The sequence below is a fragment of the Sarcophilus harrisii genome, chromosome 3 (assembly GCF_902635505.1).
Source record: "Sarcophilus harrisii chromosome 3, mSarHar1.11, whole genome shotgun sequence".
NCBI classification, from domain to species: domain Eukaryota; kingdom Metazoa; phylum Chordata; class Mammalia; order Dasyuromorphia; family Dasyuridae; genus Sarcophilus; species Sarcophilus harrisii.
In genome coordinates this window covers 120,042,366-120,051,458 of record NC_045428.1, presented here as the reverse complement: position 1 = coordinate 120,051,458, position 9,093 = coordinate 120,042,366, and positions in this window count along the sequence as shown.

Below are 9,093 nucleotides of genomic sequence, written 5' to 3'. Positions count from 1 at the left end.
TATAAATTGTACAAAATTTAAAAATCGTACAAATTTCCTCAAATCCTCTAGAAGGATCCTTCTAACTTGTCCATGAATCCAAGTTACTAGTATGTTTTTTAGATATAAGTTTCATTTAAATCCACAGAAAATGAAGAAGTACAAAACAGGTACAGGAGTCCATAAAGAGATATGGAAAACACAAAAGATCTCACTAAAGAATATATATAAGTAAATATGAAGTCCATTAGCTTCTTAAGTCCTCCTAAGGTTGGCATTGAGGGAGTCCTTTGACATGCTAGTGAAGCACTAATTATCTCAAGGCTCTAAATGCTCCCTCCCAAAATTGTAAGGTCACTCTGATTTGGTTTCCCACCAGAAGGAAAATAAACTTCAGAGCTGCTGAATAAGCTATCCCCTTTTCCCTCAGACCTGTACTATATGAATAACTCAATGATTTTGCTCTTCTATTAGGATCCCACTCAAGATCTGAGAGAACCACTTCTGTTCCCAGGAAGCACCCCATAATAGGAAATTCCTATCTCTGTCTCACATGTCTTATCCATAAAAATCTCGAATTTGAAACTTCCCAGAAAGCAATTTATAAGTTTGACACTGCTGAAAATGACTTCCTTTTCTAGCTAGAAGGCTATATTCTGGGATCATGATACCCTGATAACTGAACACTTTTCATTTCACAGAGAAGTTTGGGTCTCATGAACATTGTCCGCTATCCTGTCAAAATTACTGAGCATTTACATATCCTCATTAGCTATGTGCTTCCACATGAAATCTAACAAGGTCCCAGTTTCTGCCAACTGTTGAAATGAGAAAACTCTCTTTTAGCATCTCCCTTCTCAGGTTACTTGCAAACCTAAGCAGTATCCTTATCTGATGTCAATTCTAACTCTTTGCTCAGAATGGTGCAACAAAAGTATAGCCAATACACAATTAGAATTCACATATGCTAGGGGCAGCTAGTTGGTGTAGTGGACAGAGCACCAGCCCTGAAGTCAGGAGGACCTGAGTTTAATCTGGCCTCAGTCACTTAGCACTTCCTGGCTGTGTGACCTTGGGCAAGTCACTTAACCCCAATTACCTCAGGGGAAAAAAAAGAATTCACATATGCTTTACTAAAGTGCCATAATTTTTGGTTAACAACCCATTAATTTATCTGTTTTCTAAATTCAATCATTATAGTATAGTATAAATAGAAAGGACTTGAACTTAGAAGACATAAGTTCAGATCCCAGGTCTAGTTATTTTTATAGGGGAAAAAAATGGGAAATAGGCCATATTCCTGATGTCTGGGGAATGGCTAAACAAACATCAATAAAGCATGTAATGACCTACTATTACCTCTTAGGAAATGATAAATATGACAAATCATAGAATTTGAGACCTCAGAGGTCACTGTTTGAAGATTTCTGATGAAAGGGAAACTTCTACTTTTTCATAGGTTATGGAAAATAAAAGGGAAAAAAGAAAAAAAAGCAGAGAATCAGAACTACATATATATATATATATATATATATATATATATAAACAACTAATTATTACCATGAAATATTATATATGTATATCTGTATGTATGTATACCCACATATATATATAAAATGTATATATATGTATATTTGTGTGTACAAATATTAACATACACATGTTCAAGTGTGTACATTACCTGTATATATCCATATTGTATATATACATATGTGTATGTATGTATATAAATATATAACATATAGATAGATAGATAGATATACATACATTTGATCAAACCTGCGATTTCTTTAGGGTGGATGATTTGTGTAGAATCTCCCTAAACCAAGACAGATCAGCATTTTGTTTGTAATACATAGACTTAGAATCACTAGGGGCAGTGAGAGGGCAAATGACTTGTCCATCATCATATAGCCATATTAGAGGTAGGATGTGAATCCAGAACTTCTTGACTCCAAGGCTTACCCTCTGTCCACCACACCATTCTCCAACATCAACAAAAACACACACACACACACACACACACACACACACACACACACAAGAATACAAAAGGGAAAGAGAAACAAACAGTTTGGTTTTGTTGCCATCTTCTTTAAGTTACAGTACACATTTTGAACAATCATCAAATAACGGAGTGTATATACAATTTCACATACAATCATTGTAAATTTTTTTCTGTATTTGAATTTTAGGCTGATGTGTACAAATAATCCAAATTTTAAGATGGAAAACATAGCACCCTCTCCAAACCAGCTGGAGTTTGATGGCTATATAAATTGGGGCAAGAGGTTCAATCTTTCTGGTCATAGTTTCATAAGGAGAAATATATTTATAACTTTTATAAGTGTGTAAAACAATGGCAACTGTGAGCTTTGTTAAACAATGAAAAGAGGGAAGAAATTCTTAGATGGAGAAAAATAAGCAGAATAGGTTGTTTCGAATTATCCATTTTCTGAAAATAAAAAAATTACACTCATTAAATTAAAACCTACTTCTAATTTTTAACTTATAAGCATCAAGTTTTTTTCTTGTATTACTTTCCAACTCAAGCAGGTAGAGATGATTATAATAGCAAAGCAGCAGAGGCAGAGTTAGAGAAATGCCGAAAAGAGTGAGTCATCCCATCCTGGGAAAAGATTAGAAGTGCAAAGGATTTCACAAACTTATTTCAAAAGGATATTTTAGAGATTCTTTTAAGGCTTTCTTGTCCCAGGAGAACAATATGAAACTTCCTTGCCCAGAATAAGAATGAAAGTATTTTCTAATCAATAAAAAATTTAAAAAGGACTTTGAAAGCCCATTGGATAAAAGAGATTAAATATCACATTCTTTTGCTCTATATCATAACAGGTGAAAGTCATAGTTCATGGAACTTTAAGATCACTCAAGCGGCAGGTATGTAACTGAAACATTACAAGTAATATGCATATAACATCATTCATAGCAAGGTGGCATTGTGAATATGGTGGGAGACATGAAGTCAGGAAGATTTGTGTTCAAATCCTACCTCAGACACTTAACTTGCAGTGTGACAAGTATTTTTGGCAAATCATAACTTTTCTCAACCTCAATTTCCTCATCTATAAAATAGTAATAAAGTGGTAATATTGACCAGGACTCCCCCCTTCCATTAGTGCTCATTTTTGACTGCTATATTTGCAATGTTGACCCAGACACTATTATTCCCCTTAGGATGTCTCTAGAACATGACATAGTGACACTGCATTGGTAGAAGACTTTCACTAACTCTGGAGCAGAAACATTGAATATTTATTCCCATGATATTTCCTCTGCCCTCCAAACTGTCAGGCAACTAAATAGTATAACCAACCCAGTCTCCTGCATAAGTCTATGTGTCTGAGAAAGAAGAACTATCATCATATCTCCTGTACTTCATCTTCCATTCATCCAAAATCTTTGGAATTCAATGCAAATTGTTGGATGTAGTTTGATTTTGTATCATGTCTATCATAGTGCCCAGTTACAACAACAGTTTCTGATCCATATACATCTTTCTCCTCCAGGTAATTATTCATCATATGCTAGCTCAAACAATATGAAAGTCCTCACAGTTTATATTTTATCAACTGCTACCAATAGGTATAGATGAATCAGTTGACCTTTGAGCTAGAAGACAATGGATCAGCTGAGCAAGTTTCCATTGGGTCTTGTTGGAAGCCTCATCTGAACAAAGAGAAGATCAGTATCATAGAGAAATACACAGGCAAAGTGATAATAACTTTATGGATCAATAACCTGAATGTTTTCATTTCCTCTATATATGATATATAGTTTCTATTGCATAGTGATTTCATTCATTCAAACCAATAAAATTGGTTTACAAATTTTTTGTACATAAAGACAGACTTCAGATTAATATAGAAATAATTAGTGCTGTCCAAAAGTAGAGTTGAATATTCACCCCCATTCATTAGGGTTCTTGATTCCTCTTGAATTTCCCGTAACACTTGTTATGTTTGTTGAAACCCGTTATTCATGTTTGAATTAGAAACTGCTTTTTCAATTTTGAAAAGTAGATAATTTCATTATTGTTCTTAAGAAATGACCAGCACGATGAATACAGAGAGGCTTGGAGAGACTTACATGAACTGATACTAAGTGAAATGAGCAAAACCAGGAGATCATTGTACACAGCAACAACAAGATTAAAAGATAATCAAATCTGATGGACATGGATTTCTTCGACAATGAGAAGATCCAATTCAGTTGTAGTTGATCAATGATGAACAGAACCAACTACACCCAGAGAAAGAACACTGGGAAATGAATGTGGACTACTTGCATGTTTGTTTTTCTTCACAGGTTTTTTTTTACCTTCTGAATCCATTTTTTCTTTACAACAAGAGAACTGTATGTATGTATACACACATATTGTATTTAAGATATATTTTAACATGTTTAACATGAGACTGCCTGCCATCTAGGGGAGAGGGTGAAGGGAGAAAAGGGAACAGAAGTGATTGCAAGGGACAATTACCCATGCATATGCTCTATCAACAAAAAGCTATAATTTAAAAAAAGAAAAATAAAAAGCTTTAATAAAAAAAGAATTGCAAAAAAAGTAAATTCTCAGAAATCTTTAGCAGAAGGTCTGTAGAGACCTCTTTGACTGCAATTTCCCTGCAAATGTTTTACACCTGCAAGTCACATATTGACTTAGAAAACCACAGATTAATATTATCTATGTTGTATTGATTTTTATTTATTTTGCTAAACATTTCCCAATTATATTTAACCTGGTTACATTTTGTGAATATAACTCCTCTATTTTAATTGGTATATAAATTATTTTATTTAATACATTGCACCTAAATATCTCTTTCTTAGCTCTGTATAATAGTCTAGTAAAAGACTTTGGCTCTTTTCTGTCATATTCTGACTCTTACTCCCTCCACAACAACTTTTTATCAATTTTCCCCACCCTACTGCCTTTGTGGACAATTTCTTGGCCAGATCAAGACATAGACTCAAGAAAATCTATTCAATCTCTGGTCAGCAGCAGTGACCAGACATAACAGTGTAACAAATGCTTGCTAAATATTGAGTGAATTCATGAAAAAAAAAATCTACTGCACTTTGCCTTTACAGAGGTCTTGTCCTATAGGGAATGCTGACTAGTGATAAGAGCTTTTCCTTCAGTATATGGATAATGAAATACATTCTACCACCATCCCACCTTCCATTCCTATGATAACACTGTATTGAGTAGTATTTCTGTCATGATTCACAGAGACTTAGTGATTACTCAAGCTTATTCTTGATAGTGAATGACAATGTAGTTCTGTACAAGATTTCATGATAAGGAGTTTTTAATTCATTGGTTTTGATTTTGTGCCAGAGCTTTGAAATGTTATCTGTTTGCAGGAGAACAGAGGGAAGGGGTCACTTCATAATTCCATATATGTTTCTGAGATTTTCAATTGGTCTGTGCTCAGAAAATATCATATTTAATTTCTCTCACATCCTCTATAGCATGCATATACAATCATTTCTGACTCAGCTTTCAGCAAACATTCCTATATCCTAATTCAATATGAAAGAAAATAAATTTTAAAGTTTATCATATATATGTACCTATAAAATAAAATAAATTTCCAAAGAATGACATAGTTATTTGACAACTATTATCCTCCTTTGACAAGTTTCTCATACCCCCAATAAGGATAGTTTAGCCCAGATTGGTAACCCCTGCTCTAGAGAAAATGATTCATCACTAATTCACTGATGATCAGTGATTATATATTTTGAGGGGTCTTAATAATAACATATTTATCCAACACCTTAAAGTCTACCTAAGTATTTTACATCCATTATTTCATTCAACCTTCACAAAGACTGTGGGAAGGAGATAGTGCAAGTGTTTCCTTATTTTGTAGATAAGGAAACCAAATCTCAGAGAAATAGGAGTTACTCATGCAAAGTCTCACAGATAGTCACTAATGGAGCTAATGTTTGAAATCATGCCTTCTATCTCCATTTCTATTTCTATAGGACTGTACTCATTGGTTAGATGTAATAGAATCATATCCTGTCTGGATAAAGTGAAAAGTGGCACATAACTGAAATCCCTGCTATTCAGAAGCTGGAAAATAGTTCTTGACTTGGGCTCAGAAGTACTGAACTAAAGTAGATCTAAACAAAGATAAAGCCCAGAGCCCTTCTGGTTTTAAATCTATGATCCTATGATTCCCATAGAATGTCTGAAAGCACATCCAAAAGAATAAAAAAGAAAAAAAACTTATTTCTTATTTAGACAATGTTTGTCTAAATTATTTTTTAGCAAAATGTTAGTTTTTTTCATGCATATAAAACTCTCTCTCTCACTTCAGAATTATTTGTGAGCCTAGGAGCTTCCTCTCCTGAGCTCTTCTGAACTTAAATTGCTGCATTGTAATTTTAAAAGACTTAAGAAAATTTCTATATAGTGAATACTTGCACCATATTACTCTTATTTTCAACATTTTGGAAGCTATATGGTATAGTGTATAGAGCCAATCCTAAAGTCAGGAAAACCTGATTTTAAATCTGGCCTCACACATTTCCTAGCTATATAATCCTGAACAAGTTTGCCTCAGTTCCTCATCTGTAAAATGAGTTGAAGGAAATAGCAAAATAATTCAGTATCCTTGCCAAGAAAACCTCAAATGGGTCACGAAGAGTTAGTCATGGTTGAAAAACAAATGAACAACAACCAAAAAAATAGTCTCAACTTTGATTGAGTCATCAATGATCCAAGTATAATTTATATACCTTATGTCAATGGGATGGTCTAAGACATTTACCAAAAAGGTAAATCAATTACCATGTTGAAAATGTGCAGTATGCAAGTGCTAATAGGCAAAACGGAGATAAAATGATTAGTCTACCATGATTTCTGTGGAACTCTGAAACTAAAAATGACATTTGTGAAACCGTTTTGAGTTTATCAGAATATATATTATGCACATATATATATGTGTGTATATATACATACGTATGTATATACACACACACACACACATACACACACACACACACACACACACACACACACACATATATATATATATATCCTATATCAAATTGCTTACTGTCTCAGGGAAGGGAGAGGTGAGAGAGAACAAGAGAAATTTGGAACTCAAAATGTTTTCAAATGAATGTCAAAAATTGACTTTACGTGTAATGGGAAAAATAAAAGTCTTTTTAAAGACTTAAAAAAAAAGAATTTAAAAGAATGTTTTAAAAAAGAATATACACTCTTTTCAAAAGGAATACACATTATATGATGTTCAATTATTAATAGATTGTGTTATGTTTATAGCACTTGCATAAGACATGAAGAATCAGACCCTCTAGTGAAGCTAGAGATTAAAAACTGGTGATAGATTAATTTTTTTAGAAATTCTTTTAAAAAATATTCTTTTAAAATTCATTTTAAAAATGTATATTCGTTTTTTAAAAGTCTTTTTAAAGGATTTTTTTCCCTGTTACATGTAAAGTCAATTTTTGACATTTATAAAAAAATTTTGAGTTCCAAGTTTTCTAAAGTATGATTTAGGTCACTCTTGAGCCTATATTTGCTAGATTTCTCCATCACTAAGGTGAACACCTATGATAAGATTATATTTTCCCTGATGGAATATAGATAAAAGCATAGTATTTTCACCTTTTTGTTGTTGTTGTTGTTTGCTTTTTTCTTCTTTTTTTTTCTTTCTTGTGTTTCTTTTCCCTTTTGATCTGATTTTGCTTGTGCAGAATAATGAATATGTAAATATGTTTAAAAGAATTGCACATGTACAACCTATATCAGATTGCTTGCTGTCTTGGGGAGGAAAGGAAAAAGGGAGAGAGAGAGAATATTTGAAACAAAAGGTTTTGGAAAGGTGAATACTGAAAACTATCTTTGCATGTATATAAAAAATAAAATCTCTGCAAAAAAAAGAGATTTTAAGCTTTTCATGCTTCATCTACTTTTATAGAGTTGAACAAAGTTATTTCCTCTTCCAAGGAATCTCAACTTATTTTTATATGAACATAGAAGACACTTCTTTTGTAAAATAGTCTGGAAGATAGCATTTTGTTCTATCAAATCAAGTGATTTTACATAACCAAAAAACAAAACATACACAAAAAAATTAAAAGTGTTTACTGTGAAACTTTTCTTATTTTTTTGGTAAAAAGAAAGATTTTACGATCATAGATAAAGATCTGAAAAAAACTTCATTTTGTTTCACTTTATCACTTTCACTATCATTTTCTTCTGAGGAGCATAGACAACAGAATGTAGAAAATATAAGGAAGAGTCATGGAATTACATGCCACTTTGCACATTTTCTAGATGAGTATCTGTTAATAGATCATTTAACCTATTAGAGATTCAGTTTCCCATCTGAAAATGTTACCAACCTCAAAGGATTATTATGAAGAAAGTACCTTAAAATGCTATGGAAATATGAGTTATACTGTACTGACAATGTAAATTTGGTTTTATTCAAACCAATCTTGGAAAATGAGGTGCCCAGGCCTATGGGAGGGAAAACAAATGGACAAGTAACTAGGGACGAAGGAAGTTTCCATGACTTTTCACTTCAGTCCAGAATCTTTGCTATTATAAGATTTTTTTCCCCTGAGGCAATTGGGGTTAAGTGACTTGCCCAGGGTCACACAACTGGGGAGTGTTAAGTATCTGAGGCTGGATTTGAAATCAGGTCCTCCTGACTTCAGGGCTGGTGCTCTATCCACTGTGTCATCTAGCTGCCCTGTTTATAAATTTGTAATCCGAGTGTATACATGCCTGTATCTTGCTTTTGTATTCTCTGGTTGAAAACTGAATGCTGTCAGCTGTGATGAGAGTATCTCCTCCCTGGAGATGGTGCCTTCACCTCCAGCACCCTTTTCTCCTAGCTTGATATGACACAAATTCCAAGCCCAGAGATAGATTGTTTCACTTCAGGGCTTTATCTGTAAAATTTATCTATTGAATTTCCCTTTGTGAGGCATGTGCCAAGAAAACTCTGTATCTATAATTCTGCAACAGATACTCAGAAGGATTTCAGATTTCTGTTTTTTTATGTCCCAAACTTGTAAATCTATTAGTATCTAGATTAATTA